We start from the raw sequence: 18,779 nt of genomic DNA on the forward strand, positions 1-18,779 counted from the left end.
ACAAGACCTACCTGAGTGACGCAAGAGAATGACTATCCAGGACACTGACCTGCATCAAGAGATTATTATGGAGAAAGGCGTGTCATGTGATTAGTCATCCGTACCTGTTCGCGAAAGTGGAATTTATGAGACAATAGGTCCCTATAATACAATGCATCACAATAAAGGGAAAGGGGTATCAGTTAGCGGAATCAGAGAAACCCTCCACCACACATCATTAGATGGCTCGCCGAGTCTATTATAGATGTAGATGTAGATGAAGTATGGCAAGATAGCCCATAAATTGAACATTCATCCGAATCTGTGACGCCTACACCCACTTTAACTGCAGTACTTTCTTCTAAAAGTCTTCCAGAGTATCGTTTATTTGAAATATCCTGGAGGAGAAATCACCACTTCCCATGGTTTTTATAAAGGGTTTTAGAGGGGTAACACCCAAGGTATGGAAAGAGAAACAAAAGAGTCAGTCCGCCACGGTTTATTTTCGCGTGACATAGCCCTCTGGGCGACAGAAACTGCAGAAAACTGCTCAACCGGCGATAGAGAGGGCGTTCCTGACTGGCTAAGTACCAGTCTGGATGCGCACAAGGACACTCCGCAAGGAGGTTTTCAATACCAAGGTGTATGACGCTAAACAAGATAGTCTCAGGAAGTATTTTGAAAGATACATCAGCAAAATGCGCTGTTGGGGTTGCCTCATAACACATAAAGACAAGAAGTAAGGTAACTAATTTTTAAATAATTACATCAAAGTATGAAAGATGATTAATCATTGCCTGCAGACAAGACTACATTAAAACTTTCTGGCAGATTAAAACTGTGCGCCCGACCGAGACTTGAACTCGGGACCTTTGCCTTTCGCGTGCAAGTGCTCTGCCAACTGAGCTACCGAAGCACGACTCACGTCCGGTACTCACAGCTTTACTTCTGCCAGTATCCGTCTCCTACCTTCCAAACTTTACAGAAGCTCTTCTGCGAACCTTGCAGAACTAGCGCTCCTGAAAGAAAGGATACTGCGGAGACATGGCTTAGCCACAGCCTGGGGGATGTTTCCAGAATGAGATTTTCACTCTGCGCTGATATGAAACTTCCTGGCAGATTAAAACTGTGTGCCCGACCGAGACTCGAACTCCGGACCTTTGCCTTACGCGGGCAAGTGCTCTAACAACTGAGCTACCCAAGCAAGACTCACGCCCCGTCCTCACAGCTTTAATTCCGCCAGTACCGCGCCTCCCACCTTCCAAACTTCACAGAAGCTCTTTGCAGAACTAGCACTCCTGGAAGAAAGGATATTGCGGAGACATGGCTTAGCCACAGCCCGGGGGTGGTTTCTAGAATGAAATTTTCACTGTAAAGAGTGAAAATCTCATTCTGGAAACATCCCCCAGGCTGTGGCTAAGCCATGTCTCCGCAGTATCCTTTCTTTCAGGAGTGCTAGTTCTGCAAGGTTCGCAGAAGAGCTTCTGTAAAGTTTGGAAGGTAGGAGACGGATACTGGCAGAAGTAAAGCTGTGAGTACCGGACGTGAGTCGTGCTTCGGTAGCTCAGTTGGTAGAGCACTTGCACGCGAAAGGCAAAGGTCCCGATTTCGAGTCTTGGTCGGGCACACAGTTTTAATCTGCCAGGAAGTTTCATATCAGCGCACACTCCGCTGCAGAGTGAAAATCTCATTCTGGAAACATCCCCCAGGCTGTGGCTAAGCCATGTCTCCGCAGTATCCTTTCTTTCAGGAGTGCTAGTTCTGCAAGGTTCGCAGAAGAGCGTCTGTAAAGTTTGGAAGGTAGGAGACGGATACTGGCAGAAGTAAAGCTGTGAGTACCGGACGTGAGTCGTGCTTCGGTAGCTCAGTTGGTAGAGCACTTGCACGCGAAAGGCAAAGGTCCCGATTTCGAGTCTCGGTCGGGCACACAGTTTTAATCTGCCAGGAAGTTTCATATCAGCGCACACTCCGCTGCAGAGTGAAAATCTCATTCTGGAAACATCCCCCAGGCTGTGGCTAAGCCATGTCTCCGCAGTATTCTTTCTTTCAGGAGTGCTAGTTCTGCAAGGTTCGCAGAAGAGCTTCTGTAAAGTTTGGAAGGTAGGAGACGGATACTGGCAGAAGTAAAGCTGCGAGTACCGGACGTGAGTCGTGCTTCGGTAGCTCAGTTGGTAGAGCACTTGCACGCGAAAGGCAAAGGTCCCGATTTCGAGTCTCGGTCGGGCACACAGTTTTAATCTGCCAGGAAGTTTCATATCAGCGCACACTCCGCTGCAGAGTGAAAATCTCATTCTGGATACAGAAGCTTTGTTTCTTTGAGAAATATGTACTTTGATTACGAAGAGAAAAAGTAACTCTTTGTTTTTCGTTATAATTTTCTCTCACTGGTTTAGATAGTGCTTAAAAGGGTCATGCTTCGTCGCCGCCTCGAATGCTGGAATATATTGCATAAGCAGCCTACACTTTAAGCATTCAGTCCCATCATGGGTGCAACAACTGTCAGTCTGGTATATCATATTGGTTTCAGCAGAAACAGATAAATCATGGAATGAATAAATGCACTGCTTGGATAGCTTTGTTAAAAATTTGTGTTTACAGTAGTTAACTGAAATTAATACTGACAAGCATTGTTATGCCACACATATGTTGGTGTTGTCACTAACGTTAAAGCATCTTAGTGCCGAATGATAGTTTAGAAACGAATTGATCTATATGGCTCACATAAATATTGCGTTTAAGGGTTTTTCCCTCCCCATTTGGCATCTGGACATAGCTCACGGGAAAAACAACTAGAAAAAACCAGAGCGAGAAATACAAATTCTCAATACTTATCCGTCTTTCATAAAGGTGTATTACACAGTTCAGTGATAGATGAAAAATTGCACAGAGAAATCCCCGAATACACTTAAAATTTGTATTGCCTCTCTGCATTCTTGATTTCATAGGGTCTGCATACGTATGTAAACTGTGGATCAACTCTAAATCTTCTCGATCACCTGTAAGTAGTTTTGTGAAATTTAATAAAATTCGTTTCACATATCACATTCATTTCGTTTAAGAACATGTTAAATGTCTGCATGTAGAGATGTCTCTTGTTTTTAACACAAATATTTTCTTTCAAAAGTAGATTAAATTTCTGATTTTACAGTGTTGTATTGAGGAGGAGGAGGAGATTAGTCCCGTCGACAACGAGGTCATTAGAGGTGGGGCACAAGGATTATGGAAGGATGGAGAGGGAAGTCGGCCGTGCCCATTCAAGGAACCATCCCGGCACGTTCTATCGATGTTGGTTGACAGACAGCTACAGATGTGTGACATGATGGTGGGGAGGCGACAGTTAGCGACAGACCATTAACCACGGTATCCTGTGCGGAGGTCGGCACCAATCTCAGTGTTGCGTTCGCAGGAAACTGCCGACTCTCGCATACCAAGTCTTCAAACAGCTCACCATAGGAGATCATGAAACAGTTAAAAGGGCAGTATCAATACCATGTAGAAATCTGGCAGACGCTTCGCTGTCCTGGAATTAAATCTGGTGAATACATTCATTTTATGAGAAAATTTAATTTACTTATAGAGAGTGAAAAATATTTAAACCGACAAACTCTAGGAGGTTGTACGGGACATGAAAACCAATATTTTTCTCTAACGTCATTTTTTCCTATGAGGAGTATTTAAACTGATAAAGAAAGATTTCTCTAGCGGCAAATTAATTAAACCAACAAGTACTCTTCCATTTTTTTTATGACTAAAAGACAACACATTAACACAACCCAATTTCAATTACAGTAGATTTTCAAAAATGCCTCCATTGACACGTAAACAAAGGTTACACCGTCGGATCATGTTCTGTAGGACCCGGGCAAAAACCCCAGGAGTATCCTGAATTGTTGCAGCTGCTGCTACTATCCGGGCAACCAGATCCTCTTCTGATGCAACAGGAGTTGCGTAAACAAGGTTGCGCGTCTGTCCCCACACAGAAAAATCCAGAGGGATAGAGCAGACCATGGTGCAGGACCACCTCTGCCAATCCACGTTTCTGGGAACCGTCGATCCAGGAATTGACGCACACGACGCCTGAAATGTGCCGGCGCCTCGTCATGTTGGAACCACATGCGTTGTCTTGTAGGGAGCGGGACGTCTTCCAGCAATTCTGACAATGCTCTGGCGAGAAAATTTTAATAGTGCCTGCCATTTAGTGGCCTAGGTAGCAGATACGGCCCAATTAAACAGTCCCCAACAACACCGACCCACACATTAACGCAGTACCGCACTTGACGAGCGCTAGTAACTGTGACATGTAGGTTATCGTCACTTCAAACATGCTAAATGTGCATGTTGAAGACTCCATCACACCCGAACGTTGATTTGTTGGTAAACAACACAGAGTATGGAAATGTAGGATGCATTTCACACTGTTCCAGGTACCACTGCGAAAACTGTGCTCTGGGTGGATAATCAACTGGTTCCAGGTTGTGGACACGCTGTAAGTGAAATGGACGTTACAATTGCTCTCGAACGACTGTTCTTACATTCGCCTGATTCGTCCCCATGTTCCCATGTTACGTGCAATTGCACGAGTGCTGATTGAAGGCTCCCGCTCCACATGCTGCAAGACAGCTTCCTCAAATTGCAGCGTTCTTACTGTGCGACGGCGTCCCTATCCAGGTAATCTGCTAAATGACCCGGTCTCTCGCAAAACGTTGGTACACATCAGCAAAGGTCGTATGAAGCGGGATACGGCGATAAGGATATTGTTTTGATAAACCCGCTGGGCAGCTCGTCCGTTGTGGTGCGCTACGTAGTACGCACCAACCATATCATTGTACTCGCTCCAGGTGTATCGCTCCATTAGTAAACAGAGACAATGCACTACTACACTGATGGACAGCAGGTGCCTACAACTGAAGAGCGTAATACGCCCTCTAACAGCTAAAGATCGTAATTCGGCCTCTAACAACTGGAGAGCGTAATACGGCTCCCACTGGTTTAAATACTCCCCATAGAAAGAAATGACATTAGGGAAAAATATTTGTTTTGATATCCCCTACAACCTCCCAGAGTTTGTCGGTTTAAATACTTTTCACCCTGTATACACATTAGTATGATTCAAAGTCGTTGGGGACGTATATTTTCCGCCATTTGTTAGTTGGTAACCCTTTTTACTGGCTCTAACCTTTTACATCATTTCAGACTAGAGCCGCTCTCTTAGGATGCAGCACAGTATTCAGCTTGTTAACAGTCTTCATTTACATAAGTGTCCACCACTTGCACTAAGTGAGTAGCCTGGCATTGCATATGCGTTCGCTTTGCACCCTTTGAAATATTCACCCATCGCGCATGTAGTCCGACACTTGCGACAAATGGGTCTGCAGCAGTCGTTATTGCTGGCCACCGGCATGATAGTCGTTCAGTTCGTTGCTACAGCTGTACAGTTTTCGCGTGTGCTTAAAAGTGCTTCGTTTTAACACCACCTGCAGTTGGTACAGCGACTAGCACTCGAATCCAGCCATCCCGATTTAGGTCTTCAATGATTTCCCTAAATCGCTACAATGCCGGGGTGGATCCTTGGAAAGGGCACGGCCGATTTCCTTCACCGCCTTTAAATTAGTCCGTGCTTGTGGTCCATCCGTAATGGTTTCGAGGTTGACGGGACGTTAAACGTTAATCTTTCTTCATTCTTCCCTACCACTTGCGGTGTTCACAGAAGATGGAATGTGTCCTTGAATTAACCAAAAGATTACATCCTACACCTGTTCGGCTGAGGTGAGTACACATTTATTATGCATATTCAAATTTTTTCAAGTGTTCGTCCGTCTGCATGCTTGTTTGTTAACTAGAAGCTCATATGGGCGAGTAAATGTGTGTGAAATTTTATTGGACTTAACTGCTAAGGTCATCAGTCCCTAAGCTTACATACTACTTGACGTAAACTATCCTAAGGACAAACACACACATCCTATCAGCGAATCATGAATTTTATTATTCATGGGTGGTTTCCTTAATTCTGCAGCACTGCATTTGACCGCTAAAATTTTCCATTCCAAGTGGCCTCTACTGGTTGAAATATTTTGTATTTGGATTTCGTCGTGGTTGATTGTGATAACTTTAACTGATTTTTCTTAACAGTGGTTAAACTGTAAATTATGCAAATGCGCAATCTGAGGAGTTATGAGTAACATGTGCATCCACGTAATCTATGTTGGATGCTTGTCATTTCAATCTCATCTCGCACATTGTTCCAAGTGCCTTACGTTTTTCAGTTCAAGTCAAAACAGCAAATCAGAGAATCTGTAATCGCTCTTGTCACTTGGCACAAATATTTCCTAAACGTTGAGTTCCTCACCTCCTCACCTCCTCAGTCATCTTATAATATAAGGGACATTTACAATTAATTTTTGGAAAAACTAATGAAGTAATCAATGTAAATCGTTTTGGACGTTATTTATAAATTTTTGGACAACATTTTCCGATTTTTTAAACATATTCAGTCATCGTTAAACCCTCCTTTGAGAAGTTAAAATTGTTCTGTCCATAATTAGTCCATGATGGAAATCTTGCTTGTCTGCAAATCTCTGAAATAAAAAATTAAAAAGAAACACTTTTCTTGATCTGTAGGACATTGTGTACTAAATAATATCACAGTTTTCTTAAAAGCTGACAAAATAATGAAATGATGGATGTGTGAATCAAAGACTTAGTTTTGTCGTGTGGTTTTGGTCACGTTTCTTGCAGTAACAAAAGAATAAATTGAAATTAAGGAAACTGACTTATTACTCCTAGCCGAGGTGCCACAGCAGTGATTGATCCACACTTCAGAAGTACATATTTATTAGTGTGCTTGCAATTCATTCCACTGTATCTCAAGCTGATGCAATGGACTGTGGGTATACTTATAATGCCATCATTCTGAAATTTTGCTTAATGGATCATCGGAAATGTTCGCAAGAAGTAAAAGGGTAACTTTTTACTTTAATTTATTGATTAGTTATTGCAAAAAAGTGAACAAAAGCACACAACAAATTTGCAGCTTTGTTCCATTGTTCCGAAAGCCCGTTATGTTATTATTTTGTCAAATTTCAAAAAACTGTGCTATTACTCCGTGCACAATATTCTAGATATGCAGCAATTTTTGTTCCTGAGATATGAGGAGGCTTCAGGATTTTCGTCATGGACATACATTACTTTGGACAGAGCAACTTTAACTCGTCGGATGGGGCACTTGATGATAATTTAGTTTATTTTAAAAAAGCAGAAAATGTTGTGCAAGAACCAAGAAATAAGTGCAAAAAAAATTTACATTGGTTGCTTCATTAACGTCCCAAAAAAATCATGAACATTGCTTGTTTGATAGACTGATTGAGGATAATGGACGCTTAAGTTACGCATTTTTAAGGTTAATAAGTTTGTCAAACAGCACTGCCATTTTCTGCATTGCCACTCAAGTGACTATTGTAAGTTTTGAAACTTCCCCTTTGAATGTAAAGAATGGCAGTGCTAGTAAAACTTCTACGTTACTTAATTTTCAAACTCCAGAGTGAAACTGAACGTACTGAGACTGTTTTCTCTTTACTTATTCTGATCATTTCTAAACAGACACACAATATTTTAGGGTAACGCAGTCTGACTTGTAAAAATTCCTACAAAAGAATAGCCCTGACTAACAACAACCTACACCCTTCATGAATCACTTACCTCACAAAATTCTTCGTTACTCGAACTACTGCAATACCGCGAGCGCCAATACAATAAATGATTCTAACTACGGAAGGCGCTAACTAATGAATGATTTTGATGGAGAACAAACAATGTATTTACCTTAATAGCGTTAAAAAGTCATTATATACCCAGTTTAACAGATTTCCTTTTTCTGACGGACACACGTCCAGATCGTCAACTCATATTAACATCTCAAAACTGTGGGATTTCTCTCTCCACATCCATCATTCCTGTCGGCTCCCCTCTAACTGCCCTACACTACACTGGCGAATAACTTCCAACAACGAGTCCAACCAGCAACAGACTGCACACAACGCAGTCATCGATTTCAATAATGATTGCTGCATCGCGTTACCAACATAAAAACCTAATCAGCCTACTTACAGGTTAAGAGTATGCTGATATGTATCCTTCCAAGTACTTCAAGTTGAGCCGTGGTAAAAATTGCTGTTTGAAGAGCGCGCCGCAGCACGTAGTGTGAAGCAGTCGCCCTCCGTTTTTGGCGGTGGCGCCCCTGTGGCAATGGCAGCTTTGGTGTCTCCCTCTGGTGGGAAAGGGGAAAGGTTGCCTGTTCACGCGCATTTAAGGGGGGCTATGAGGAGGCCAGTCGGTCAGTCTGGAGTGGCGAAGTCTGGGTCAGTCTCTCGTCCCCCAGCTTACTAGTCTGTCTCTCGTCCGAATTTGTGAGGCAGTCTGTCGTTCGGATCAGCCTTTAAAGCCGGCAGAATGAGAGTCTTTTCACTCCGCCAGTAAGAGAACTCAGCAAGTGGTCGCCCGGTCGGGGCTTAGTTCCTGCATTTGAGTCTGCACTTTAGGCCTCCAGTCAGCTCGAGTTTGGCTGAGGCAATGTCATTGGTGGTTGGATCGATGGGTTGGTCGGTCGCGAACTGAGACAGAAGATGACTTCTCCGTCTTAAGCGTCGGCGCATGTGAGGTCGCCACGTGAGTCCAGTGAGCCGCGCCGTATAGCGAGGGGTAGTGGCTTCGCGGCCGACACGAGAGCAACAGGAGTCAAGCCACGACATCGGTCTGACCTGTGCGAACTGCGACACCGTGAGACGGAAGATCGGCGCGCCTTCCTGCGTCCGTTGAAGCGGCTGGCAGCGGACGGTTCGGGAGAGCGATTTGAGGGTGTTGTGCCAGGTCTTCTCCAGAAATCGCAGTTTATTAGAAGTTAAGTGATTGGTGATATATTGTTTCATTTACTCTTGTTTTGGGGTCGTCCCACCATTTTTCTCCTTTTGTAGGAAGGTGGTTATTTATGAATTGGGTGGTCCGTTTTTCCCTTGTGGAGTAGAGGCGGGTTAGGACAACCTGCGGTTCGGGTTGTTCGGTAATCTCCCTATCAATCTACCGTACGTTAGAAACTGCTTCTGTCATGTTTGTCAGATATGGTGTGTTAACGAATATATTGATTGGAATGTAACGGCCCATACCTTAAATATGTTTTGATCTTTGGTAACTTTGATATTATTGTCTACGATCTTGAGAGGCAGTACCTGTGTACTATAGAGCATCTTAACTATTGTTTGCCCAACCTTGTAGAATTTTATATAAGATTGAATTTCATGGACTTTTATTTAAATGGTCATTTTAGTACATAAAGTTGTCACCCTTCCACCGAAAGACCTTACTTAGAGGTTAAAATCAAGTTGCACCTTCGGTAGCAAAGTTAATATTTTAATTTTAGTGTTTTGTACCATTTCCATTCTTCTTACAGATTTGCACCAGTGTAGTCTTTCAGAGGATGTTCTGTGGTCGTAACTACGGCTGTGTCAAAAGGGAGCGGCAAGGTTCTCAGCCCGAAAGCTCATACAGTCAAAAATTTGTTTCTTCCTGCCTCTGAATAAATTGTAGCTTGATATTTAGAGCGTGCCTTCTGACTATAATTATAAATCTGTTTCTTTTAAAAAATGCTTTAGGCATTAGTAAAGTGAATAAAATTACTATTTGTTGAAAGCAATTTGGTTATGATTTCATCAGTTACTCCCTGGCAACTACTTCTACGCTTACACAGTGTGATTCAAAATGTTAATGTTCTTCATGAACCGCTAGTAAATAAAATAAATTCTTAAGAATATTCTTTGAAACTAAATCACAGTTCACAGGTAATTATGATTAGCGCCACGGACCAATTTTTGAAATCTTATTCGTTACCTATATTGCATTTGTATTTCTTACCTCTTACTCGACCGTGTTCTAATAAAGTTTGCTTGTTTAAAACTGTTTGTATTCTCTGGCCGCAGTATCTCACCACTGCATATCAGTACGTTATTCTTCTAAGGTGATGAATGAAACTCTACATGTACCCAGTCACGGCTTTTACACAGTATTGTTGATATTATACTATCGGGTTCCTGTATGTGATTCAATGTAGCCTGATAGTAGAGGGGTGATCAGCCGAGGACTGGTCGCAGAACAGCTGCCGGCAGTATGTGGGTGGGAGGCAGTTCCCGCGTGTGTGGACCGTGCTGCAGCGAGCTGTGCTGTGGCGTGAGCTCTGATGAGCGGCGCGCCGTACAGAGGCTAGGCTGGGCTGGTCTAGGCGCGCCACAATCAGGGCACACACACACACACCCACCCACACACGGCAGCCTTTGTCTGCAGGGCAGAGCCGGCGCTCTTTGTGGCCGCGCGATTACTCCACGCTGTGCGGAGGCGCCAGGCAGCAGTCAGCAGCCAGCGTCTGGTGGTAACTTGCGCTCCTCACAACTAAATGACAAGCGCTTCTCTCACTGTCTGTCAAACGATGGAGGTGTGTCAGACTGTCCACCCCGAGGACCTGCATCGGCATCAAGTCGCAACGAGCGAAGTGGCGCAGTGGTTGAAGCACAGAATTCGCATTTGGGAGGAGCTGGACTGGTCGTAAAGAGTTACGATCCCAGTGCCTTCCGTAAACCGTGTGAGGTGAATGCCGCGGTGGTACTTTTGAAAAGGACACTCCGATTTCCTTCCCAATCCGAGCTTCTGCTCCTCTGTTAATGGCATCATTATATACTGCAGCTACAATGGCCGGTAATCAAGATTTAAGCGAGCTTGAACGTGGTGTTACAGTCGGCGCACGAACTATGAGACACAGCATCTCCCAGATAGCGATGAAGTGGGGATTTTCTCGTATTACTATTTCACGAGTGTACCTTGAATAACGGGGATCGGGTGAATCATTGCGGCGGAAAAAAAATCCGCATGACCAATGACGGCTGAAGAGACTCGTTCAACGCAACGGAAGTGCAACCCTTCCGCCAGTTGCTGCACATTTCAATGCTGGGCAATCAACATGTATCAGAGTGCGAACCATTTAACTAAACATCACCGAGATGGGCTTTCGGAGCCGAAGACTCTCTCGTATACTCTTGATAACTGCAGGAACCTAAGCTTTACGCTTCGCTTGGTCCCGTCAGCAGCGACATTGGACTGTTGATGACTGGAAATATGTTGCCTAATAACACGAGGCTCGTTTCTGATTGGGTTGAGCGGATGGAATGAGCCGCCGTAAAATTCGCTGTTTTGAAGAGCGCGCTGCAGCGGGTAGTGTGAAGCAGTCGCCCTCCGTTTCTGGCGGTGGCGCCGCAGGGCAATCGCAGCTTTGGTGTCTCCCTCTGGTGGGAAAGGGGAAAAGTTGCATGTTCACGTGCATTTAAGGGGCGCTATGAGCTCGGCAAAAGGTGAGTCTGAGTCGGCGAGTGTGGTCAGTTGGTCAGCCAACTTAGTCTGGGTCTGTCTCTAGTCCGCATTGGTGAGGCGGTTAGTGTCTGTCTGTCGTCCGGAGTACTAGCATGTGTTAGGCCGCCAATCTGCTCGAGTTGACTCAGGTAGTGGACAGTGGCGGTTGGATCGATCGGTTGATCGGTCGCGCACTGGGACACAAGTTGACTTGTCCGCCTGGAGCGTCGGCGCATGTGAGGTCGCCACGTGAGTCCAGTGGCCGCGCCGTATAGCGAGACGTAGTGGCTTCGCGGCCGACTCGAGAGCAATAGGAGTCAACCCGCGACGTCAGTCTGGCCTGGGCAAGCTGCGACGCCGTGAGACGGGAGATTGACGCACCTTCCTGCGACCGTGAAGCGGCTGGCAGCGGACGGTTCGAGAGAGAGTTTTGGGGGTAATGCGCCAGGTCTTCGCCAGAAATCGCAGTTATTAGAAGTTAAGTGATTCGTGATATGTTGTTTCAGTTACTTGTTAAATTCTACTTGTTTTCGTGGTCAGTCTCTCGTCCCCAGCTTGCTCGTTGGTCTCTCGTCCGCATTTGTTAGGCAGTTAGTGTCTGTCTGTATGTCTGTCGGTCTGCCGTACGTTAATAGCTGCCTCTGTCATGTTTGCCGGATTCGGTGTTAACGAATTTATAGAATTAAGGTGTAAAGGGCGAATTCCTGAAATATGTTTTATCTTGCCTATCACTTTGCGAGGTGCTGTATGTGTAATGTAGAGCATGTTGTACATTTTATAAGTCTGAATTTTATGGATTTTATTTAAATAGTCATTTATATAAGGTTGCCACCCTTCGACCGTCAGAGCTCTTTTAAAAAACAAATTGTACTTTCGGTGGCAAATAATTTATTAGTGTGAGTGTTTGTACCATTTCCATCCTTCTTACAGGGTGCATAGTTAATGTGTGTGTGTGAGTTCTTAGAATTTTTAGTTTAAAGTACTCGGGTGTGTTGCAGATTTGCACCAGTGTAGTCTTTCAGAGGTTGTTGTGTGCGGTAGTGACTACGGCCGTGTTGAAAGGGAGCGGCAAGGTTCTCAGCCCGAAAGCTTATACTGTCAATATGTGCCTCTAAATACAATTGTAACTTGATATTTCGAGGGTGCTTTTCTGCTTATAAATTTTAAATCTGTTTTTGAAAAAGCTTTTATGAATAAAATTCCCATTTGTTAAAGGTAATTTCATTTTCATCAGTTACTTTCTGGCAACTACTTTCACGCTTAAATGTGTTACTGTTCTTGATGAATCACTAGCAAATAACGTAAATTCTTTAAGAAAGCATTTTGGAAGTAAATTCACGGTTCATGGACATGGACGGGTATGGAGACAATCTCATGAATCCATGGTCCCTGCCTGTCAGCAGAGGACTGTTCAAGCTGCTGGAGACTCTGTAACGGAAAAAAAATTGTGGTAAGGTCTTCGAGGACCAAACTTCTGAGATCATTGGTCCCTAAGCTGACACACTATTTAATCTAACTTTAACTAACTTACCCTAAGGACGACACCACACCCATGCCAGAGGGAGGAGTCGAACCTCCGACAAGGGGAGGCGTGAGAACCGTGACAAGAAGCCCTATACCGCGCGGCTACCCCTCTCGGCCTCTGTAATGGTGTGGGGCACTTGCAGTTAGAGTGATATGGGTCTCCGGATGCGTCTAGATTCGAAGCTGACACGTAAGCATCCTGTCTGATCATCTGCATCCATTCATGTCCATTGTCCAATCTGACGGACTTGGGCAATTCCAGCAGGACAATGCGACACCCCACAGGTCCAGGATTGCTACAGGGTGGCTCCAGCAACACTATTATGATTTTACACTCTTCCACTGGCCACCAAACTCGCTAGACATGAACATTACTGAGCATGTCTGGGATGCCTTGCAACTTGCTATTCAGAAGAGATCTCCATACGTCGTACTCTTACGGATTTATTGACAGCTCTGCAGTATTCATGGTGTGAATTTTCTCCAGGACTACTTCAGACGTTAGTCGTGTCCATGCCACGTCGTGATGCGATACTTCAGCGTGCTCGTGGGGGCCGTACACGATATTAGCCAGATATATCAGTTTCTTTGGCTGTTGAATGTAGGTTGCGGCAGTTCTTTTATAGTCAGTGCGCTGTTTGTAGTTGGAGGCAGGTATATCATCACCAAGTGGCACACCGAAACCTAGCCGCACCCGGTACGAATTATCAGCCTAAGGAGACACTCACAGTAAAGGCGGCCTGGAAAATCCTCCGTATAATGCCAACTTATAATAGCAATCTGAGCCCTGAGGTAACCTAATAATCTTAACTGAAGGATGATAGCGGCCGCAGCTGTTACTTTCAAAAGTCTTCAAAAGCATCGAACGACAGTCTTCCACGGAATAAACCGCTTGTCACTTTCATTATTATTAAAAAAAAAAAAAAAAAAAAAAAACTTTCAACGCCCTATTAGAAATGTCACAGACAAGTTCTGCGGTCAGACAGGTCGGAACTCGTCCTACTACGACTTCCTTTTTAACGTCGCACGCTGTTTTCACTGTCACATGTTTCTGTTATACACGGCATCCGTAATAACTGTGTGGACGCATAAGTGCCAAAAAAAAGCAATACGTTACTATAGTAGGCAAATGTTTTTCCCTTGCAATAATTTTGTATGTCGTAGCAGACAAATAGGACCGTTGTTATTGGTTACTAAGGAAGAGACAACAGATTTTGCGCTTATGAAATAGAAATTCATAAAGCGAAGATCGTTAAAACTAAAATGAGAGAACGCTTAATTCTGTGAGTCCACTACTGCATCTTAAGCCTCCATGTAGCCTACGTTCATTGCACTGCACGTCGCAGGAATATATTCTGAGTCTAAGTGAGTCTGTCGTACTATATCGACGACAATGGTAAAACTGAAGAGTGACGTTTAAAGACGCTGATGCACATGAAGATTATATGGTCACAGATTTGAGATTCATGAGTGACATTTAAATTGGCTGATGATCTTGAAGATTATACAGAGGCAGAGATAAGATTCACGACCGATTAATCATTGCCTTGAGCGGACATTAACTGTAATTTCTTTGAGTAAATCATATGTGATTATTCTGAATTATAGACCTTAATTTCTATGTTTCATTTGTGGTAGAGACGGACGTATTAATGGCTTTTTCAAGTTGTGTCCCTACGTTGTGTATGAAATGGTCCCCGAAATGAATAAAAGGCAGTTAATCTCATATTAATTTCGTATTTTACTGATTTCATTTCCTGAATTTTAGAGAAAGAAAATACCTGTAGATCTAAAAGTGAGAACATACTTTCATTATCAGTTCAATTCAAAATACAAATCACTTTCAAACCAGGTTTAAGTACACATCAGTATATTTTCTCACATATATACAGTAGTCTGCCATTATAGTTCCGTAACTTGAATTGACTTAAAAGATATAATTATGTTTATTAGAAATCAGTTCGTGCCTTCTTGTTTACCTTTACAGGACCAAGTATAACAGACGATTGTTTTGATTTACCTACACTGAGTCATTCTCGCCGCACCGGAGGCTGTCCGTTGTTTACGCCAAGCTCCACTGGTCGACGCAGAGTTGTTTACATCGCTCTTTCTGAAACATTTTTTTGCTGCTATTAGACACGGAAATCCCCCATTATGGAACGTTGTTACCTTCTCAGCTACCGCTACATTAAACAACATCCCCAGACAGCTAGACCATTGGGTTGGCTAGTAAAATAAATTAATACGATCACTATATGCGGATCGCTACACAATGTCTTCCTTAGAGTCAGTGAGAACAGCAATGTCATTAGCAAACTTTGTAGGTGACATACTTTCAACCTGCATTTCAATCCCACCACTGAAACTTCCGTTTATTCCCGTCATTACTTCTCGATTCATAGATCAAAAAGTAAGAGCGAAAGACTACATACCCAGGTTGGATTCCAAGCTGGGCTGGAGATTTTCTCCACTCAGGGACTGGGTGTTTTGTTGTCCTCATTATCATTTCATCCTCATCAGTGGAAGGCAATTGGAAACCACCACTGGAACCATTTCCCTAGAAGCTCATGCAGTGGACCTCTCTGACGGGGCTTCCCCCATGACAAGACCTGCCGTAAGGCAGAACACAAAGTTTAAGTTACATATATGTCAAGGCTATGGTTTACATGAATTGCACGTTGCTGACAAACTTTTATGAAATATCCAGTAACTTTTATATAGGGATTGGTGAGTTGCTGGAGGCATATCTAAAGATTACAAAAAAGTATTCAAAGGACTCACTGCTAGGAGGAATAGCAAATCAGGTAGTGCTTCACAAATATTTTAGTAGACACATAGCGCTTTATGAAAAACGTCGACGTCTCTCTCTCTCTCTAGACAATTTTCGTTTTATGATTATAGCAAAATGTCACAAATGCCGGGAATGTAATCTTTAATAAGTGGTTCAGTAGACATACCACTCCCCGGGAAGCGACAGACTCAGAAATACGGCCATGGCACGACAGAGCCTGCCACATCCAGCCCCCTCCGTGTGATCGGGCGGCAAATTCTGCCAGCGCGCTTCTGATGAGATGGGAACTGACGAGAGTTTAACGAAGCGGCCACGGAGAAACTCTCCAACGACAGGCAGGTGTTTTTGCTTCATTTGTCTATTAGTAAGCCACTCACGGCAAAGTTCGTATTTCATGCTCCTTCCTAAGTTTCCAGATTACCTTAACAAGGTGAAATTTGAACTGTTTTGGTATTTATCCTTCCTTACAGAGAGAAAACAGTTGAGAGCAAAGCCTGTGGTGGGAGACAGAGATTATAATAAATCTAATATATACTTGAGAACGTTGTGTGTAAGTGCCACTCTGAGAAGAAGAGACTGGAATATAAAGGAAGTTGTTGTTGGCCGCGTCAAACCAATCAGAATACTGATGACAGCAATAACGAATAATTCTCCGGTGAAGTGTTAAAATGTTGATAGTCCATAGCTAAGAACGTAAGATATAAATAAGATAATATAAAGTTTATATTACACAGCAAAATAGCAAAGAGAGACGTACTCAGATTAAAAAAAGGTATAAGTCGCGGATGCAGTGTTTCTATACTACTCTTCACATTGTACGTTGAAGATGCTGTTACGGAAGTATAAAAAATGGTTCTGGGGTGGGATTTAAATGCAGGGTGAAAAAAAGAAACTAGGAGTCATTCGAATTGCTGATGATTTCCCTGTTCCTAAGTATTACTGGTTGAATGGAACGAACAGTCTAATGAGAACCCTCTGAATACCAAGGTGGGCTGGAGAGGCGGGGGGGGGGGGGGGGCGGATATTTTACACCCACATTTTCTAAGTATTGTTCATTCATTTTATATTTTAAATTTCTGAAAAAAATTATTGTTTTTAATTAATTGTTTCACCAGATTCCGTAAATATTTTAAGTTTCTCAGTTAAACTTAATCCAAAAATGTAGCTCTTGGTTGGACATCTCATATAGAGGGTGTACCATAATTAATGGCGTATACGCATATAGTTGAAAGTACACGATACTAGAAGCAAAAAAGTCTTAGTACACGTAGGGTCGAAAATGTTACCTTAAGATCTATCAGCAATTTTTCATCTTCGATGCTGCGAAACAAATCTCTTCTACTGCAATATCTTTGCTTTCCATATTTTGGGACCAAAATAAGAAAAATATGTCCAGCAAACATGTGCTCTAAAACGCATACCTTAAAAGTTACGAGCACTTGATCATTAGAAGAGTCGTGTTACAAAGTAGCAAAGATGAACACTAACTGCCCTAATGTCAACACATTTAGGTGTCAGCATTCCAGGAACTGGCAATATCAGTACATTTTGGTGTCAGCATTTCCAATGCTGAGGCAATTCTCCTTATTATATTCAAGGTCATTGACCTCCCCTGCCTGCTAAATGGCATGCTCTCACCCAGTCGCTGGGGACCCACTGCTTTCAGGCACTTTAGTCTTTAATCTGTAGTGAGAAGGCCATAATTAATTCGGCAAATTGTTTGTGAAATTGGCTGAATATGGTAAAGAAGCAGTGTACCTATCCTAACATTGAATATATTATAGTGATGCGCAACGCACACATGTTATATCAATGTCATAATGACATCATAACGACATCGCACCAGTGTCACACCAAACTTCTTACCAATGTCACATTCATGTCACATGTCAGTCACCTCACAGCACTTATGCAGATGTCTTTCTGCCTGATGTGAAAATGTATCCATTCTTGTAGAAAAAGAGGTGTGTAATACCGATGAAATTACATACTAAAAATATTTAGCTGTCTGATGTGAAGTGTGACTGTTTGACCTTCTACTCCTGAGCAAGAGAAAATCTAATTGTGCTCAGAAGTATCCGAAAAATCCGAATTATTTATCAATCATCTGCCGTTCCTCTCAATCAATAGCTCTAGAACTCTATTACTCTTAGGAATTTGCTCCTCATTCTAGGAATGTGTTCTGCAGTTATAATATCAGGGTGTGGGTTTTTGTTATAGCAAATTAATTTTATTACTATGTAGCCTAGGAAATTAACATCATTAGGTATAGTGAGAAGACCATTAGCATTTTTTCTAAATTGCCATAATTATTATAAAGTACTATGACGGCAAATCTTTCTACATGTGGTATACTAAAGCTATAAGATTTGTGTAACAGATGTAATTGAGATGTATTCTCTTATTATCATATGAGAAAGTACAAATGACAGTCACCATTGTTAGATGAGTATGGAGTGACATTTTTTCTAAGGATTAATAGACGTAAAGTGGTATTTAATATACCTAAGTCAGTAATTCGTGTGTTTGTGTGTGTGTGTGTGTGTGTGTGTTTGTGTCTTAGGATACATAATGGCTGGCTTTGAGTGCTAGCATATTGTGTTGAATGCAGAAGAAACTTGCTAGGACACAAGAATACATGCTTAGTGTCCTACAAACTTGCCTATTCTACAGCCGATCCTGCCAATTTGCCAACTTTACAGCTAAGACTACCAGTTTCCAGAATTGACACCATGGGACTAATATTTTCTGCCATTTTGTAGGATCTGAAGTGAAAAAAAGAGCTATTAACTCGCAAGAACCAAATCTGGAAGCAGTGCCATGCTTTGTAACTAGTGTACTGGGGGCCTGTACACTGCTGCTCAATTCTTCCGCCGTTTTGCGAAATGGCCCATGATATTATTAATTTTTATGAAAGTATCTTACGTCAATAATTATTGCCATTTATCAGTATTGCAGAATAAGCCATTAAGTCATTTATTTCCACCCATTATAATATCAAAATTTCGTACAGTTCTATTTACGAGTATTTTGCCAATGGTGTCATTAGCTGATAAAAGCGCTATAACTTTTAATTAGCTCATAAGGATCAATTTTACGAGAA

The sequence above is a fragment of the Schistocerca gregaria genome, chromosome 2 (assembly GCF_023897955.1).
Source record: "Schistocerca gregaria isolate iqSchGreg1 chromosome 2, iqSchGreg1.2, whole genome shotgun sequence".
In the NCBI taxonomy this organism is placed as follows: Eukaryota; Metazoa; Arthropoda; class Insecta; order Orthoptera; family Acrididae; genus Schistocerca; species Schistocerca gregaria.